We start from the raw sequence: 21,091 nt of genomic DNA, 5'->3' as shown, positions 1-21,091 counted from the left end.
CTGAAATGGTAATATTAGAAATGCAAAAAATTTAGTCCTTACAATTTTAAAAGATTACGAGTCAGCGCTACAGTGAGACTTTCAGTTTGTAGGAACTGGATTTATCATAGCAAGCCAAGGTCCTTAAATATATTGTGTCTTAGTCTAACCAGCGAGCTATAATGAAATTCCACAGACTTGCTGGATTATAAATAAAAGAAATATATTTTTTACTTCTTCAGAATACAAGACTAAATCATAGGTCAATTATCTGTGTGAGGAGTGTCCATGTGCTTATGGTTGCCATCTTGCTTTTCCTCACACAGTGCAATGAAGGCAGGGGAACACTCTTTGGTGCCTTTCTTTCTTCTTTTATTGAAAATAGATCCACCATTGCAGCACCAGGCAGGAAGAAGACATCCAGGATGACTCCACCCCACTGTAGTGGGTGGCACTATGATGGTTGATTCTATGCAGAAATGGTCAGCAGGGTAGTGTCTCTCCATTTTATTTGATGTGGCCTATAGGCTAGCTGGAAATTACCTTTATTATATTTAGGTATGTTCTTTGTATCTATAATCTTTTCGGGACTTTTATCATGAAAGTGTGTTGGAATTGACAAAAGTCTTTTCTACATCTAATGAGATGATTTAGGGTCTTTCTTTTAGTTTGTTTATGTGATGGATACATTTGGTAATATTTGTGTATTGTACTTTCCCTGCATCTCTGGAGTAAAGTCTACTTGACCATGGTGGATAAACATTTTGGATTCACTTTGAAAGTATTTTATTGAGTATTTTTGCACCTATCTTCATAAGGGAAATTGGTCTATAATTTTCTTTTTTGAATCTTTATGTGGTTTGTTTAACAGAGTAACTGGAGTCTCATAAAATAAGTTCAGCAATGTTCTTTCTGTTTCTATTTTATGGATGAATTTGAGGAGTGACTCTTCTTTAAGAGTCTGGTAGAATTCTATGCTAAAATGAGCTGGCCATTGCCTGTTTTAGATTGAGGGACTTTAAATGACTTAGAAGGTGTGGCTTTATTGGAGGAAGTGTGTCACTGTGGGGGTGGGCTTGGAGACCCTCCTCCTAGCTGCCTGAGGATGCTCAGACTGTTACTGGTTTCCTTTGGGTGAAGATGTAGAACTCAGCTCCTCCTGCACCATGGCTGCCTGGATGCTGCCATGTTCCCGCCTTGATGATAATGGACTGAACCTCTGAACCTGTAGGCCAGCCCCAATTAAATGTTGTCCTTTATAAACTTGCATTCATCATGGTGTCTGTTCGCAGCAATAAAAGCCTAACCAAGACAACTTTCTACTATAGGTCTATTTAATTACTTGCCTGATTTTGATTTAACATTGGTAAGTGACCTATATCAAAAAAGTTATTCATTACGCTTAGATTAACCAGTTTTGTGGAATACGGGGTTTTCAAGAATGTCTTCACAATTCTCTGGATTTCATTCCTGTCTCTTACTATCACCCTGTTTTGATTCTGATTTTGTTGGATATTCTCTCTCTCTGCCTTCTAGTCAATTTAGATGGTTTGTCTATCTTGTTGATTTTTTTTCCAAAAAAAACCCTACTTTTTGTTTCATTGATTCTTTGCATTGTTATCTTTGGTTTTATTTTAACGATTTCAGCCCTGAGTTTAATTATTTCTTGACATCTACTCCTCTTGAGTGTAATTTCTTCTCTTCATTCTTTCTTTTGAGATTCCAGGCGTGTTATTAACTAGTATTTATAAGATTGCTTCAGTTTTTTATGGGGGCACTTACTGTTATAAACTTTTCTCTTAGCACTGATTTCATTGGGTACCATAAATTGAGGCATGTTATGTATTCATTTTCATTGAATTCTGGGAAGTCTTTCTTTAACTCTTCCTGGACCCATTTTTAGTTTAGTAGAATTGTTCAGTTTTATGAGTTTGCAAGCTTTCTATTGTTTCTGTTGTTGATGATATTCAGGCTTAATCTATGGTGGTCTGATAGACTGCAAGAAGTTATTTCATTTTGTTTTTTCTATTTTTTGAGACTTGCTTTGTGGCAGAGTATGAGACCAATTTTACAAAATGTGCTATGAGGTGCTGAGAAGAAGGTATATTTGTACGTGTGTATGTGTATGTGTTTGGGTGAAATGTTCTATACATATCTGTTAGGTCCATTGTCTTTATCACATCTGTTGGCTCCAGTATTTCTGTTTACTTTTTGTCTGGATAACCTGTCTATTTTTTGTATTAGAATCTTCTCTATCACGTTAGGAGGGACAATATGTCATTTAAGTTACAGTGTGTTTCTTTAATAAACTTGGGGGCCATGGTGCTTACAGCACAGATGTTAAGAATTTAAATGTCACCTTGATGGATTTTTTTCCTTTCATGTTAATCTGTCATAATATTGACTCCTTGGTGTAGTAGAGACCAGCACAGTAATCCTCAGACCTACCTCTCATCTGAGCATGCATTTGGATTTCATTGGTGGTAAGGACCAGCAGAGTACTTTTCAGATCTCTTTCTTTTTTAAAAAACTTACTTATTTCATTGCATATTTTTTATTTATTTACATTTCAAATGTGATCCCCTTTCCTGGTTTCCTGTCCATAAACCATCCTACCTCCTCCCCCTTCCCCTTCTTTTATGAGGGTATTCTCCCGCCCATACACCCACCCCTTCTCATCTCCCTGCCCTACACTGGATGTACTTCCCCTACACTGGAGGTACATCCTTGGCATAACCAAGGGCTTCTCCTTCCATTGGTGCCCAAGGCCATCTTCTGCTACATATGCAGCTGAAGCCATGGGTCAGTCCATGTTTACTCTTTGGGTAGTGGCTTAGTCCCTGGGAGCTCTGGTTGGTTGGTATTGTTGTTATTATGGGATTAAAAACCCCTTCGGCTCCTTCAATCCTTTCTCTAAATCCTCCAATGGAGACCCTGTTCTCAGTTCAATGGTTGGCTGTGAGAGTCTGCCTCTGCTTGACAGCACACCTAAAAGCAGCAGAACAAAAAGAAGCAAATACATCCAAGAGGAGTAAATGGCAGGAAATAATCAAACTCAGGGCCAAAAATCAACCAAGTAGAAATTAGAAGGATTATACAAAGAATCAACAAAACCAGGAGCTGGTTCTTTGAGAAAATCCACAAGATAGATAAACCTTCAACCAGACTAGTCAGAGGGCACAGAGACAGTATCCAAATTAACAAAATCAGAAACAAAAAGGGAGACATAGCAACAGAAACTGAGGAAATTCACAAAATCATCAGAACCTACTACAAAAGCCTAAACTCAACAATCCTGGAAAATATGAATGAAATGGACAATTTTCTAGACAGCTACCAGGTACCAAAGTTAAATTAGGATCAGATAAATGATAAAAACAGTCTCATAACCACAAAAGAAATAGAAGTCATTAAAAGTCTCCCAGCCAAAAAATGCCCAAGACCAGATGGTTTTAGTCCAGAATTCTATCAGACCTTCATAAAAGACCAAAGACCAATACTGTCCAAATTATTCTACAAAATAGAAATGGAAGCAACACTACCAAATTCTTTCCATGAAGCCACAGTTAGACTTATACCTAGAGTACACAAAAACCCAATAAGGAAAGAGAATGTCAGAACAATTTCCATTATGAATAACGATGCAAAATTACTCAATAAAACTCTCACAAACTGAATTCAACAACACATCTAAACAATCATCCAACATAATCAAGTAGGCTTCATCCCAGGGATGTCGGGATAGTTCAATATATGGAAATCCATTAATGTAATCCACTATATATAAAACACAAAGAAATAAAAGACATATGAACATTTCATTAGATGCAGAGAAAGCATTTGACAAAATTCAACGTCTTGGAAACATCAGGAATTCAAGGTCCATACCTAAACATAGTAAAAGCAATATACCACAAATAAGTAGCTAATATCAAATTAAATGTAGATAAATGTGAAGCAATACCACTAAAATCAGGGACTAGACAAGGCTACCAACTCTCTTTCTACCCATTTAACATTGTATTCAAAGTCCTAGACAGAGAAATCAGGCAATAAAAGGAGGCCAAAGGGATACAAATTGGAAAAAAAAGGAAGTCAAAATATCACTATTTGCAGATGATATGATAGTATACTTAAGTTATCCCAAGGGTTCCAGCAGAGAACTACTAAGTCTGATAAACAACTTCAGCAAAGTGGCTGGGTATAAAATTAACTCAAATAAATCAGTAGATTTCTTCTACTCAAAGGATAAACAGACTGAGAAAGAAATTAGGGAAATTACACCCTTCATAATAGTCACAAATAACATAAAATCCTACTGTGTGACTCTAACCAAGGAAGTGAAAGATCTGTATAACAAGAACTTCAAGTCTCTGAAGAAAGAAATTGAAGAAGGTGTCAGAAGACAGCTGTATTAGCAGGATTAATATTGTAAAAATGGCTATCTTGTCAAGAGCAATCTACAGATTCCCCATCAAAATTCCAACTTAATTCTTCATAGAGTTACAAAGAGCAATTTGAAAATTCACTGGGAATACCAAAACCCCAGGATAAAAATTGTATGGTATGGTACTGAGACAGGCAGGTAGATCAATGGAATAGAATTGACAGCCCAGAAAGGAATCCACACACCTATGGTCATTTGATCTTTGACAAAGAATCTAAAACTATCCAGTGAAAAAATATAGCATTTTCAACAAATGATGCTCATTAAGTTGGAGGTCAGCGCATAGAGGAATGCAAATCGATCCATTCTTATCATTCTGTACAAAGCTCAAGTCCAAGTGGATCAAGGACCTCCACATAAAACCAGATACACTCAAACTAATCAAAGAGAAAGTGGGAAAGAGCCTCCAACACATGGGCACAGGGGAAATTTTCTTGAACAGAACACCAATGGCTTATGCTCTAAGGTCAAGAATTGACAAATGGGACCTCATAAAACTGCAAAACTTCTGTAAGGCAAAGGACACTCTCATTAGGACAAAATCGCAACCAACAAATTTGGAAAATTATCTTTACCAATACTACATCTGATAGAGGGCTAATATCCAATATATACTAAGAATTCAAGAAATTGGACTCCAGAGAGTCAAATAACCCTATTAAAAATGGGGTACAGAGCTAAACAAAGAATTCTCAGCTGAGGAATATCGAATGGCTCAGAAGTACCTATAGAAATATTCACTATCCTTAGTCATCAGGGAAATGCAAATCAAAACAAACCTGAGATTCCACCTGACACCGGTCAGTGTGGCTAAGATCAAGAACTCAGGTGACGGGAAGTCCCACACCCGCGGATCCCAGCCCGCAGCAGCTCTCTGCTCCCAGACCCGGTGAGAGAGAGACCCAACCGCCTGGTCAGGTGGGCACTCCTGAGGCTGCAGAGCAGAAGAGACCACCAACACTGCTCACCCCTGCCCACATCCCTGGCCCAAGAGGAAACTGTATAAGGCCTCTGGGCTCCCGTGGGGGAGGGCCCAGGAGCGGCAGGACCCCTGCCACAGACACCGCCGGACCCTGAAGGAAACAGACCGGATAAACAGTTCTCTGCATCCAAATCCCGTGGGAGGGAGAGCTAAACCTTCAGAGAGGCAGACAGGCCTGGGAAACCAGAAGAGACTGCTCCCTGCACACACATCTCGGACGCCAGAGGAAAAAGCCAAAGATCATCTGGAACCCTGGTGCACTGAAGCTCCTGGAAGGGGCGGCACAGGTCTTCCTGGTTGCTGCCGCTGCAGAGAGCCCCTGGGCAGCACCCCACGAGCGAACTTGAGCCTCGGGACCACAGGTAAGACCAAATTTTCTGCTGCAAGAAAGCTGCCTGGTGAGCTTGGGACACACGGAAGCAGAATTTCTCTAGAACCGGGCACGTTCTGTGTTTACCGGAAGTCCCACACCAGCGGATCCCGGCCCGCAGCAGCTCTCTGCTCCCAGACCCGGTGAGAGAGAGACCCAACCGCCTGGTCAGGTGGGCACTCCTGAGGCTGCAGAGCGGAAGAGACCACCAACACTGCTCACCCCTGCCCACATCCCTGGCCCAAGAGGAAACTGTATAAGGCCTCTGGGCTCCCGTGGGGGAGGGCCCAGGAGCGGCAGGACCCCTGCCGAAGACACCGCCGGACCGTGAAGGAAACAGACCGGATAAACAGTTCTCTGCACCCAAATCCCGTGGGAGGGAGAGCTAAACCTTCAGAGAGGCAGACAGGCCTGGGAAACCAGAAGAGACTGCTCCCTGCACACACATCTCGGACGCCAGAGGAAAAAGCCAAAGACCATCTGGAACCCTGGTGCACTGAAGCTCCCGGAAGGGGCGGCACAGGTCTTCCTGGTTGCTGCCTCTGCAGAGAGCCCCTGGACAGCACCCCACGAGCAAACCTGAGCCTCGGGACCACAGGTAAGACCAAATTTTCTGCTGCAAGAAAGCTGCCTGGTGAACTCAAGACACAGGCCCACAGGAACAGCTGAAGACCTGTAGAGAGGAAAAACTACACGCCCGAAAGCAGAACACTCTGTCCCCATAACTGACTGAAAGAGAGGAAAACAGGTCTACAGCACTCCTGACACACAGGCTTATAGGACAGTCTAGCCACTGTCAGAAATAGCAGAACAAAGTAACACTAGAGATAATCTGATGGCGAGAGGCAAGCGCAGGAACCCAAGCAACAGAAACCAAGACTACATGCCATCATCGGAGCCCAATTCTCCCACCAAAACAAACATGGAATATCCAAACACACCAGAAAAGCAAGATCTAGTTTCAAAATCATATTTGATCATGATGCTGGAGGACTTCAGGAAAGACCTGAACACACTTAGGGAAGCACAGGAAAACATTAATAAACAAGTAAAAGCCTACAGAGAGGAATCGCAAAAATCCCTGAAAGAATTCCAGGAAAACACAATCAAACAGTTGAAGGAATTAAAAATGGAAATAGAAGCAATCAAGAAAGAACACATGGAAACAACCCTGGATATAGAAAACCAAAAGAAGAGACAAGGAGCTGTAGATACAAGCTTCACCAACAGAATACAAGAGATGGAAGAGAGAATCTCAGGAGCAGAAGATTCCATAGAAATCATTGACTCAACTGTCAAAGATAATGTAAAGCGGAAAAAGCTACTGGTCCAAAACATACAGGAAATCCAGGACTCAATGAGAAGATCAAACCTAAGGATAATAGGTATAGAAGAGAGTGAAGACTCCCAGCTCAAAGGACCAGTAAATATCTTCAACAAAATCATAGAAGAAAACTTCCCTAACCTAAAAAAAGAGATACCCATAGACATACAGGAAGCCTACAGAACTCCAAATAGATTGGACCAGAAAAGAAACACCTCCCGTCACATAATTGTCAAAACACCAAACGCACAAAATAAAGAAAGAATATTAAAAGCAGTAAGGGAAAAAGGTCAAGTAACATATAAAGGGAGACCTATCAGAATCACACCAGACTTCTCGCCAGAAACTATGAAGGCCAGAAGATCCTGGACTGATGTTATACAGACCCTAAGAGAACACAAATGCCAGCCCAGATTACTGTATCCAGCAAAACTCTCAATTAACATTGATGGAGAAACCAAGATATTCCATGACAAAACCAAATTTACACAATATCTTTCTACAAATCCAGCACTACAAAGGATAATAAATGGTAAAGCCCAACATAAGGAGGCAAGCTATACCCTAGAAGAAGCAAGAAACTAATCGTCTTGGCAACAAAACAAAGAGAATGAAAGCACACAAACATAACCTCACATCAAATATGAATATAACGGGAAGCAATAATCACTATTCCGTAATATCTCTCAATATCAATGGCCTCAACTCCCCAATAAAAAGACATAGATTAACAAACTGGATACGCAACGAGGACCCTGCATTCTGCTGCCTACAGGAAACACACCTCAGAGACAAAGACAGACACTACCTCAGAGTGAAAGGCTGGAAAACAACTTTCCAAGCAAATGGTCAGAAGAAGCAAGCTGGATTAGCCATTCTAATATCAAATAAAATCAATTTTCAACTAAAAGTCATCAAAAAAGATAAGGAAGGACACTTCATATTCATCAAAGGAAAAATCAACCAAGATGAACTCTCAATCCTAAATATCTATGCCCCAAATACAAGGGCACCTACATATGTAAAAGAAACCTTACTAAAGCTCAAAACACACATTGCACCTCACACAATAATAGTGGGAGATTTCAACACCCCACTCTCATCAATGGACAGATCATGGAAACAGAAATTAAACAGTGATGTAGACAGACTAAGAGAAGTCATGAGCCAAATGGACTTAACGGATATTTATAGAACATTCTATCCTAAAGCAAAAGGATATACCTTCTTCTCAGCTCCTCATGGTACTTTCTCCAAAATTGACCATATAATTGGTCAAAAAACGGGCCTCAACAGGTACAGAAAGATAGAAATAATCCCATGCGTGCTATCGGACCACCACGGCCTAAAACTGGTCTTCAATAACAATAAGGGAAGAATGCCCACATATACGTGGAAATTGAACAATGCTCTACTCAATGATAACCTGGTCAAGGAAGAAATAAAGAAAGAAATTAAAAACTTTTTAGAATTTAATGAAAATGAAGATACAACATACTCAAACTTATGGGACACAATGAAAGCTGTGCTAAGAGGAAAACTCATAGCGCTGAGTGCCTGCAGAAAGAAACAGGAAAGAGCATATGTCAGCAGCTTGACAGCACACCTAAAAGCTCTAGAACAAAAAGAAGCAAATACACCCAGGAGGAGTAGAAGGCAGGAAATAATCAAACTCAGAGCTGAAATCAACCAAGTAGAAACAAAAAGGACCATAGAAAGAATCAACAGAACCAAAAGTTGGTTCTTTGAGAAAATCAACAAGATAGATAAACCCTTAGCCAGACTAAGGAGAGGACACAGAGAGTGTGTCCAAATTAACAAAATCAGAAATGAAAAGGGAGACATAACTACAGATTCGGAGGAAATTCAAAAAATCATCAGATCTTACTATAAAAACCTATATTCAACAAAATTTGAAAATCTTCAGGAAATGGACAATTTCCTAGACAGATACCAGGTATCGAAGTTAAATCAGGAACAGATAAACCAGTTAAACAACCCCATAACTCCTAAGGAAATAGAAGCAGTCATTAAAGGTCTCCCAACCAAAAAGAGCCCAGGTCCAGACGGGTTTAGTGCAGAATTCTATCAAACCTTCATAGAAGACCTCATACCAATATTATCCAAACTATTCCACAAAATTGAAACAGATGGAGCCCTACCGAATTCCTTCTATGAAGCCACAATTACTCTTATACCTAAACCACACAAAGACACAACAAAGAAAGAGAACTTCAGACCAATTTCCCTTATGAATATCGACGCAAAAATACTCAATAAAATTCTGGCAAACCGAATTCAAGAGCACATCAAAACAATCATCCACCATGATCAAGTAGGCTTCATCCCAGGCATGCAGGGATGGTTTAATATACGGAAAACCATCAACGTGATCCATTATATAAACAAACTGAAAGAACAGAACCACATGATCATTTCATTAGATGCTGAGAAAGCATTTGACAAAATTCAACACCCCTTCATGATAAAAGTCCTGGAAAGAATAGGAATTCAAGGCCCATACCTAAACATAGTAAAAGCCATATACAGCAAACCAGTTGCTAACATTAAACTAAATGGAGAGAAACTTGAAGCAATCCCACTAAAATCAGGGACTAGACAATGCTGCCCACTCTCTCCCTACTTATTCAATATAGTTCTTGAAGTTCTAGCCAGAGCAATCAGACAACAAAAGGAGATCAAAGGGATACAGATCGGAAAAGAAGAGGTCAAAATATCACTATTTGCAGATGACATGATAGTATATTTAAGTGATCCCAAAAGTTCCACCAGAGAACTACTAAAGCTGATAAACAACTTCAGCAAAGTGGCTGGGTATAAAATTAACTCAAATAAATCAGTTGCCTTCCTCTATACAAAAGAGAAACAAGCCGAGAAAGAAATTAGGGAAACGACACCCTTCATAATAGACCCAAATAATATAAAGTACCTCGGTGTGACTTTAACCAAGCAAGTAAAAGATCTGTACAATAAGAACTTCAAGACACTGAGGAAAGAAATTGAAGAAGAACTCAGAAGATGGAAAGATCTCCCATGCTCATGGATTGGCAGGATTAATATGGTAAAAATGGCCATCTTACCAAAAGCAATCTACAGATTCAATGCAATCCCCATCAAAATACCAATCCAATTCTTCAAAGAGTTAGACAGAACAATTTGCAAATTCATCTGGAATAACAAAAAACCCAGGATAGCTAAAGCTATCCTCAACAATAAAAGGACTTCAGGGGGAATCACTATCCCTGAACTCAAGCAGTATTACAGAGCAATAGTGATAAAAACTGCATGGTATTGGTACAGAGACAGACAGATAGACCAATGGAATAGAATTGAAGACCCAGAAATGAACCCACACACCTATGGTCACTTGATTTTTGACAAAGGAGCCAAAACCATCCAATGGAAAAAAGATAGCATTTTCAGCAAATGGTGCTGGTTCAACTGGAGGGCAACATGTAGAAGAATGCAGATCGATCCATCCTTATCACCCTGTACAAAGCTTAAGTCCAAGTGGATCAAGGACCTCCACATCAAACCAGACACACTCAAACTAATAGAAGAAAAACTAGGGAAGCATCTGGAACACATGGGCACTGGAAAAAATTTCCTGAACAAAACACCAATGGCTTATGCTCTAAGATCAAGAATCGACAAATGGGATCTCATAAAACTGCAAAGCTTCTGTAAGGCAAAGGACACTGTGGTTAGGACAAAACGGCAACCAACAGATTGGGAAAAGATCTTTACCAATCCTACAACAGATAGAGGCCTTATTTCCAAAATATACAAAGAACTCAAGAAGTTAGACCGCAGGGAAACAAATAACCCTATTAAAAAATGGGGTTCAGAGCTAAACAAAGAATTCACAGCTGAGGAATGCCGAATGGCTGAGAAACACCTAAAGAAATGTTCAACATCTTTAGTCATAAGGGAAATGCAAATCAAAACAACCCTGAGATTTCACCTCACACCAGTGCGATTGGCTAAGATCAAAAACTCAGGTGACAGCAGATGCTGGCGAGGATGTGGAGAAAGAGGAACACTCCTCCATTGTTGGTGGGATTGCAGACTGGTAAAACCATTCTGGAAATCAGTCTGGAGGTTCCTCAGAAAATTGGACATTGAACTGCCTGATGATCCAGCTATACCTCTCTTGGGCATATACCCAAAAGATGCCTCAACATATAAAAGAGACACGTGCTCCACTATGTTCATCGCAGCCTTATTTATAATAGCCAGAAGCTGGAAAGAACCCAGATGCCCTTCAACAGAGGAATGGATACAGAAAATGTGGTACATCTACACAATGGAATATTACTCAGCTATCAAAAACAACGAGTTTATGAAATTCGTAGGCAAATGGTTGGAACTGGAAAATATCATCCTGAGTGAGCTAACCCAATCACAGAAAGACATACATGGTATGCACTCATTGATAAGTGGCTATTAGCCCAAATGCTTGAATTACCCTAGATCCCTAGAACAAACGAAACTCAAGACGGATGATCAAAATGTGAATGCTTCACTCCTTCTTTAAATGAGGAAAAAGAATACCCTTGGCAGGGAAGGGAGAGGCAAAGATTAAAACAGAGACTGAAGGAACACCCATTCAGAGCCTGCCCCACATGTGGCCCATACATATACAGCCACCCAATTAGACAAGATGGATGAAGCAAAGAAGTGCAGACCGACAGGAGCCGGATGTAGATCGCTCCTGAGAGACACAGCCAGAATACAGCAAATATAGAGGCGAATGCCAGCAGCAAACCACTGAACTGAGAATAGGTCCCCTATTGAAGGAATCAGAGAAAGAACTGGAAGAGCTTGAAGGGGCTCGAGACCCCAAAAGTACAACAATGCCAAGCAACCAGAGCTTCCAGGGACTAAGCCACTACCTAAAGACTATACATGGACTGACCCTGGACTCTGACCCCATAGGTAGCAATGAATATCCTAGTAAGAGCACCAGTGGAAGGGGAAGCCCTGGGTCCTGCTAAGACTGAACCCACAGTGAACTAGTCTATGGGGGGAGGGCGGCAATGGGGGGAGGGTTGGGAGGGGAACACCCATAAGGAAGGGGAGGGGGGAGGCATTAGGGGGATGTTTGCCCGGAAACCGGGAAAGGGAATAACACTCGAAATGTATATAAGAAATACTCAAGTTAATAAAAAAAAAAAAAAAAAAAAGAACTCAGGTGACAACAGATGCTGGCAAGGATGTAGAGAAAGAGGAACAATCCTCCATTGTTGGTGGGATTGCAAACTGGTACAGTACAACTGTAGAAATCAGTCTGGTGGTTTCTCAGACAACTGGACATAGAACTACCTCAGGACCCAGCTATACCACTCCTGGGCATATACCCAAAAGGTGTTCCCACATATCATAAGGACACCTGCTCCACTATGTTCATAGCAGTTCTGCTTTTTCCCTCAGGATTTCCAGGCTCTGATACACACCAGTCTGGAAGGATAAAATGAACCTGTAACAGGTGGGTTTACAGGATCCTGATCTGGTAGTAGGTGCTAGGAGCACAGGAGGGGATGTTCTCTAGATTATAGTTCTTTTAGAAAGTACTCAATAAAACCACACTCCTAATCAATATTCAGTTAAACGGCTTGTGTGCATACAGTTTATTCATGGTGAGCAAGGGGTATATATGAACCTTGGAAAGTAGAAAGGTGATTTCAAGGTGAAAATGTAAATCACTAGCTGGAACTTAATGTACTGTGAATGCCTTATTTGCATGGAGCATCATTCCAGGAAGCCTAGGTACTTGCTGGGTAGGTTTGTATGTGGGTGAGGGATGAGAGGGAGGAAGTTAAACTCATAGGTTTGCCAAGAACTATGTGACCTTCCTCAGGTAAAAGTTATAGTGGTCAGACTCCCCAGATAAGTTGAGGCAGAGAAGAGGAAGCCCTGCTTGAAAAGGGAGTTCTGCTTTTTGTGCTGAACTCAGAGGAGATATTTAGACATGGTTTACTTCAACCTTAAATCGATTTTCCCCACATATGCATGCATACTGTGTAGCCCACAGTTAGTATTTGTTGACTTGTGTCTCTGGCAGAGGTTTTCTTTAATTTTTTCCATCTCTTGCTAAGAGAAATGTCCTTGATGGGGTAAGAATTAGACTTTTCTTGGGTATAGGATAAATATGTAAAGTGTAGTTGGAGACTAGTCTAGTTTACTAAAGTGGTGGTTGTATTTTCTCCTTCAAGATCTGTGGATTCACTGATTCCAGGTTTCCACTACTAGGCCTCTTGGCGAGAACTTCTTAAGTCCAATTAGAGAGCTATTGGTTACTGCCAATATACACATGCCACTATTGCACCTTGAGTATTACTGTACCTGGTAGTGGTCAGATTTCATAGACATCATAGCTGGGCAGAACTATTGGCTGCCTCCCTATTTTAGAAGCGTCCATGTTTCTGATACCATGAAGGCTAGTCCTCAGGGAGGAGGCTTTGAGATCAGATCCAACTCTGTCCTCTGACACTGTGCCAAATGGTGTCTTCTGCAATAGGAACTTAAGTTTCAGCTACAGAGCAGGGACAGGCAAGGGTAACAAGCAGTAATCTATAATATTTTGGGAGCTTCTTGAAAAACCCTGACAAACAATGCAAAAGATAATTTGGATGTTCATGTCTGCTGTTTGGCTTTTGTTTACATGCTTTTATCAATCTTGGGGATACACTCTCAGCTTCAATGGGAAAATTTTATTTAAACTATATTTTTGTATTTATAAATAGATTTACTTGAATTATAGTTTATTTAGACAGATAGATAATAATTACCACTTTATTTGTGGTCATTTTCATCCTTATGTATTTATCTCCTTCCTCATCCCTAAGTATAAAGCCCTCCCATTTTCCTCATTCCTTCCTTCAGATAACTTGTACACTGCTATTTGAACATTCCCCACCCCCAATAACGGTCCCTTTTTACTTTCCTGGTTTCTCCAGCTTCATCCACTCTCCATTTTTAAAGAAACTGATTAATTCAAACTGTCTACTGACATTTTCAAGATACAGTGGAGGTATTTTTCTTGTATATATTGAATAATAGTTCCTGAAATAATATTTTACTTTACAATGGGACATTTTTAGGAATGAATACTATTATTTATAAGCCATATTTATCAGAGTAGCCTGCTATCCCTAGTCTTCCTCTATTTTCCTCCCACCTTGTGAATTCTGAATCAATACTGGTTGGGTTTCCTTCCCCAGTCCATCTTCCCTGCCTTCTCGGTCCCATGGTGCACTCCAAGCTGCCCTGAGCAGTCTGCTAAGGCAGATCCACAGTAGACCTTCATTCTCCCACCACCTCTCTGCCTACCTTCATCAGACCTGCTGATCTGGAGCCATACAGCCCAAGGATACCCATTAGAGTATCTACACCAAGACCATTGAGGTTAAGTCCCCTCACAATACCTACTACAACAAGAACATCCAGGGACCAAAGCCATTCAGATAACTGAAGTCCTTTGAAAAGCCATAATCAACAAAAGCCAGGGCAATATGACATTTTCAGAACACAGCAGGCCCTGAATATCCTAACACAACTGAAGCCCAAGAAAATGAGCATAAATCCAATCTTATAAAGATGATAGAGGCCTTTAAAGAAGAAATTAATAAATCATTTAAAGCAACACAGAAAAATGCAATTAAATAGGTGAAGGAAATAAAACTGTTCAAGACCTGAAAATGGAAGTAGACGCAATGAAGAAAACACAAACTGAGGGAATCCTGGAAGTGGAAAACCTAGGGAAGAAAATGGAAACAACAGATACAAGCATCACCAACAAAATATAGAGGAAGGAAAAGAGGCTCTCAGGCAGAGAATATATAATAGAAGAAACTAATATATCAGTCAAAAGAAAATGTTAAATCAAAAAATTTTCAGATATAAAACATTGAGGAAATCTGGGATGACATGAAAAGACCTAACCTAAGAATATAAGAATAGAAGAAGATGAAGAGTCCTAGCTCAAAGGACCAGAAAATATTTTCAACAAAATCGTAGGAGAAAACTTTTCAAACTTAACAAAGTGATGATTATAAACATAAGAATCTTACAGAACACCAATTGGATGGGACTAAAAAAAGTCTTCTTGCCACATAATAATGAAAATATAAAATCTATGGACCAAAGAAAGAATATTAAAAGCAGCAAGGAAAAGAGCCCAGGTAAATTGGAAAGGAGGAGATCAAAGTATCACTATTTATGGATAATACAATTGTATACACAGGAGACACCAAAAATTCTATCAGCTCTTACAGCTGATAAACACCATCAGCAACGAGGCTAGATACAAAATTAACTAAAAAATATCAATAACTATCCTTTAAACAAAGATAAATGGGCCTAGAAAGAAATTAGGGAAACAACACCCTTTACGATAGCTACAAATAATGTAAAATATGTTGGTGTAAATGTAACCAAGCAAGTGAATGATTGATATGACAAGAACTTCAAGTCTCTAAAGAAAGAAACTGAGAAAGATATCAGAAGATGGAAAGATCTTCCGTACTCATGGATCCATAGTATTAACATAGTGAAACATGTTACCAAAGCAATTTACAGATTCAATGCAATTCCCATCATAATTCCAACACAATTCTTTACAGACCTTGACAGAGAAATTCTCAACTTCATATGGAGAAACAAAGCACCCAGGTGGCTAAAATGGTCCTGAACAATAAAAGAACTTCCATGGGTATCACCATCCTTGACCTCAAGCATACTACAGAGCAATAGTGATAAAAACCACATGGCATTTATACAGATACACCCAAGTTGAACAACAGAATTGAAACAAAGATCCGGAAACAAACCCAAACACCTTTGAAAACTTGATTTTTGACAAAGAAGACAAAATTATACAATGGAAAAAAGAAAGCATCTTCAAGAAATGGTGCAGGTCTAATTTGATGTCTGTATGTAGAAGAATGCAAATAAATCAGTATATCTATCTATCATCCTGCACAAAATCCAAGTCCAAGTGGATCAAACACTATGTAGAACAGGATACACTAAATCTAATAGAACAAAAGGTGAGGAATAGCCTTGAACTCATTGGTACAGGAGACAACTTCCTGAACAGAACGCCAATGACTCAGGCTCTGAGACCTCATATGAGACCTCAGGAAACTGAAAGACAAAGGACACTGGCAATAGGACAAAATGGCAGCCTATAGACTGGGGAAGGAACTTCAATAATCCTATATCTTACAGAGGACTAATATCTAAAATTTATAAAGAACTCAAGAAGTTAGACACCAATAGCCCAAATAGCCCAATTAAAAACATAGAGTACAAACCTAACAAGAGAAAGCTAACCGAGGAATTTCAAATGACCCAGAGGCACCAAAAGAAATGTTCAAGGTCCTTAGTCATTAGGGAAATGCAAATCAAAACAACCCTGAGATTCCACCTTACAAATGTCGGAAAGGCTAAGATCAAAAACTCAAGTTTTGTACTCACATGCTGGCAAGATCATAGAGAATGGGGAACACTCTTCAATTACTGCTGGGAGTGCAAACTTGTACAACCAGTTTGAAAGTCAATTTGGCAACACCCGCGGATCCCGGCCTGCAGCAGCTCTCTGCTACCAGACCCCATGAGAGAGAGACCCAACTGCCTGGTCAGGTGGGCACTCCTGAGGCTGCAGAGCAGAAGAGACCACAAACACTGCCCACCCCTGCCCACATCCCTGGCCCAAGAGGAAACTGTATAAGGCCTCTGGGCTCCCGTGGGGGAGGGCCCAGGAGCGGCAGGACCCCTGCCCGAGACACCGCCGGAACCTGAAGGAAACAGACCAGATAAACAGTTCTCTGCACCCAAATCCCGTGGGAGGGAGAGCTAAACCTTCAGAGAGGCAGACAAGCCTGGGAAACCAGAAGAGACTGCTCTCTGCACACACATCTCGGACGCCAGAGGAAAACACCAAAGGCCATCTGGAACCCTGATGCACTGAAGCTCCCGGAAGGGGCGGCACAAGTCTTCCTGGTTGCTGCCGCTGCAGAGAGCCCGTGGGCAGCACCCCACGAGCGAACTTGAGCCTCGGGACCACAGGTAAGACCAAATTTTCTGCTGCAAGAAAGCTGCCTGGTGAACTCAAGACACAGGCCCACAGGAACAGCTGAAGACCTGTAGAGAGGAAAAACTACACGCCCGAAAGCAGAACACTCTGTCCCCATAACTGACTGAAAGAGAGGAAAACAGGTCTACAGCACTCCTGACACACAGGCTTATAGGACAGTCTAGCCACTGTCAGAAATAGCAGAACAAAATAACACTAGTGATAATCTGATGGCGAGAGGCAAGGCAGGAACCCAAGCAACAGAAACCAAGACTACATGGCATCATCGGAGCCCAATTCTCCCACCAAAACAAACATGGAATATCCAAACACACCAGAAAAGCAAGATCTAGTTTCAAAATCATATTTGATCATGACGCTGGAGGACTTCAAGAAAGAAGTGAAGAACTCCCTTAGAGAACAAGTAGAAGCCTACAGAGAGGAATCAAAAAAATTCCTGAAAGAATTCAAGGAAAACATAATTAAGCAAGTAGAAGCCCAAAGAGAGGAGTCACAAAAATCCCTGAAAGAATTCCAGGAAATCATAAATAAACAAGTAGAAGCCCATAGAGAGGAGTCACAAAAATCCCTGAAAGAATTCCAGGAAAACACAATCAAACAGTTGAAGGAATTAAAAATGGAAATAGAAGCAATCAAGAAAGAACACATGGAAACAACCCTGGATATAGAAAACCAAAAGAAGAGACAAGGAGCTGTAGATACAAGCTTCACCAACAGAATACAAGAGATGGAAGAGAGAATCTCAGGAGCAGAAGATTCCATAGAAATCATTGACTCAACTGTCAAAGATAATGTAAAGCGGAAAAAGCTACTGGTCCAAAACATACAGGAAATCCAGGACTCAATGAGAAGATCAAACCTAAGGATAATAGGTATAGAAGAGAGTGAAGACTCCCAGCTCAAAGGACCAGTAAATATCTTCAACAAAATCATAGAAGAAAACTTCCCTAACCTAAAAAAAGAGATACCCATAGACATACAAGAAGCCTACAGAACCCCAAATAGATTGGACCAGAAAAGAAACACCTCCCATCACATAATTGTCAAAACACCAAATGCACAAAATAAAGAAAGAATATTAAAAGCAGTAAGGGAAAAAGGTCAAGTAACATATAAAGGCTGACCTATCAGAATCACACCAGACTTCTCGCCAGAAAGTATGAAGGCCAGAAGATCCTGGACTGATGTCATACAGACCCTAAGAGAACACAAATGCCAGCCCAGGTTACTGTATCCTGCAAAACTCTCAATTAACATAGATGGAGAAACCAAGATATTCCAGGACAAAACCAAATTTACACAATATCTTTCTACAAATCCATCACTACAAAGGATAATAAATGGTAAAGCCCAACATAAGGAGGCAAGCTATACTCTAGAAGAAGCAAGAAACTAATCGTCTTGGCAACAAAACAAAGAGAATGAAAGCACACAAACATAACCTCACATCCAAATATGAATATAACGGGAAGCAATAATCACTATTCCTTAATATCTCTCAACATCAATGGCCTCAACTCCCCAATAAAAAGACATAGATTAACAAACTGGATACGCAACGAGGACCCTGCATTCTGCTGCCTACAGGAAACACACCTCAGAGACAAAGACAGACACTACCTCAGAGTGAAAGGCTGGAAAACAACTTTCCAAGCAAATGGTCAGAAGAAGCAAGCTGGAGTAGCCATTCTAATATCAAATAAAATCAATTTTCAACTAAAAGTCATCAAAAAAGATAAGGAAGGACACTTCATATTCATCAAAGGAAAAATCCACCAAGATGAACTCTCAATCCTAAATATCTATGCCCCAAATACAAGGGCACCTATATACGTAAAAGAAACCTTACTAAAGCTCAAAACACACATTGCACCTCACACAATAATAGTGGGAGATTTCAACACCCCACTCTCATCAATGGACAGATCATGGAAACAGAAATTAAACAGTGATGTCGACAAACTAAGAGAAGTCATGAGCCAAATGGACTTAACGGATATTTATAGAACATACTATCCTAAAGCAAAAGGATATACCTTCTTCTCAGCTCCTCATGGTACTTTCTCCAAAATTGACCATATAATTGGTCAAAAAACGGACCTCAACAGGTACAGAAAGATAGAAATAATCCCATGCGTGCTATCGGACCACCACGGCCTAAAACTGGTCTTCAATAACAATAAGGGAAGAATGCCCACATATACGTGGAAATTGAACAATGCTCTACTCAATGATAACCTGGTCAAGGAAGAAATAAAGAAAGAAATTAAAAACTTTTTAGAATTTAATGAAAATGAAGGTACAACATACCCAAACTTATGGGACACAATGAAAGCTGTGCTAAGAGGAAAACTCATAGCGCTGAGTGCCTGCAGAAAGAAACAGGAAAGAGCATATGTCAGCAGCTTTCAGGACACCTAAAGCTCTAGAACAAAAAGAAGCAAATACACCCAGGAGGAGTAGAAGGCAGAAAATAATCAAACTCAGAGCTGAAATCAACCAAGTAGAAACAAAAAGGACCATAGAAAGAATCAACAGAACCAAAAGTTGGTTCTTTGAGAAAATCAACAAGATAGATAAACCCTTAGCCAGACTAACGAGAGGACACAGAGAGTGCATCCAAATTAACAAAATCAGAAATGAAAAGGGAGACATAACTACAGATTCAGAGGAAATTCAAAAAATCATCAGATCTTACTATAAAAACCTATATTCAAAAAAACTAGAAAATCTACAGGAAATGGACAATTTCCTAGACAGATACCAGGTACCGAAGTTAAATCAGGAACAGATAAACCAGTTAAACAACCCCATAACTCCTAAGGAAATAGAAGCAGTCATTAAAGGTCTCCCAACCAAAAAGAGTCCAGGTCCAGACGGGTTTAGTGCAGAATTCTATCAAACCTTCATAGAAGACCTCATACCAATATTATCCAAACTATTCCACAAAATTGAAACAGATGGAGCCCTACCGAATTCCTTCTATGAAGCCACAATTACTCTTATACCTAAACCACACAAAGACACAACAAAGAAAGAGAACTTCAGACCAATTTCCCTTATGAATATCGACGCAAAAATACTCAATAAAATTCTGGCAAACCGAATTCAAGAGCACATCAAAACAATCATCCACCATGATCAAGTAGGCTTCATCCCAGGCATGCAGGGATGGTTTAATATATGGAAAACCATCAACGTGATCCATTATATAAACAAACTGAAAGACCTGAACCACATGATCATTTCATTAGACAGCATTGAGAAAGCATTTGACAAAATTCAACACCCCTTCATGATAAAAGTCCTGGAAAGAATAGGAATTCAAGGCCCATACCTAAACATAGTAAAAGCCATATACAGCAAACCAGTTGCTAACATTAAACTAAATGGAGAGAAACTTGAAGCAATCCCACTAAAATCAGGGACTAGACAAGGCTGCCCACTCTCTCCCTACTTATTCAATATAGTTCTTGAAGTTCTAGCCAGAGCAATCAGACAACAAAAGGAGATCAAGGGGATACAGATCAGAAAAGAAGAGTTCAAAATATCACTATTTGCAGACGACATGATAGTATATTTAAGTGATCCCAAAAATTCCACCAGAGAACTACTAAAGCTGATAAACAACTTCAGCAAAGTGGCTGGGTATAAAATTAACTCAAATAAATCAGTTGCCTTCCTCTATACAAAAGAGAAACAAGCCGAGAAAGAAATTAGGGAAACGACACCCTTCATAATAGACCCAAATAATATAATGTACCTCGGTGTGACTTTAACCAAGCAAGTAAAAGATCTGTACAATAAGAACTTCAAGACACTGAGGAAAGAAATTGAAGAAGACCTCAGAAGATGAAAAGATCTCCCAT

This window comes from Rattus norvegicus, chromosome 2 (genome assembly GCF_036323735.1).
Source record: "Rattus norvegicus strain BN/NHsdMcwi chromosome 2, GRCr8, whole genome shotgun sequence".
NCBI classification, from domain to species: Eukaryota; Metazoa; Chordata; class Mammalia; order Rodentia; family Muridae; genus Rattus; species Rattus norvegicus.
The sequence above is the reverse complement of the archived record's forward strand: the minus strand, read 5'-3'. Positions refer to the sequence as shown.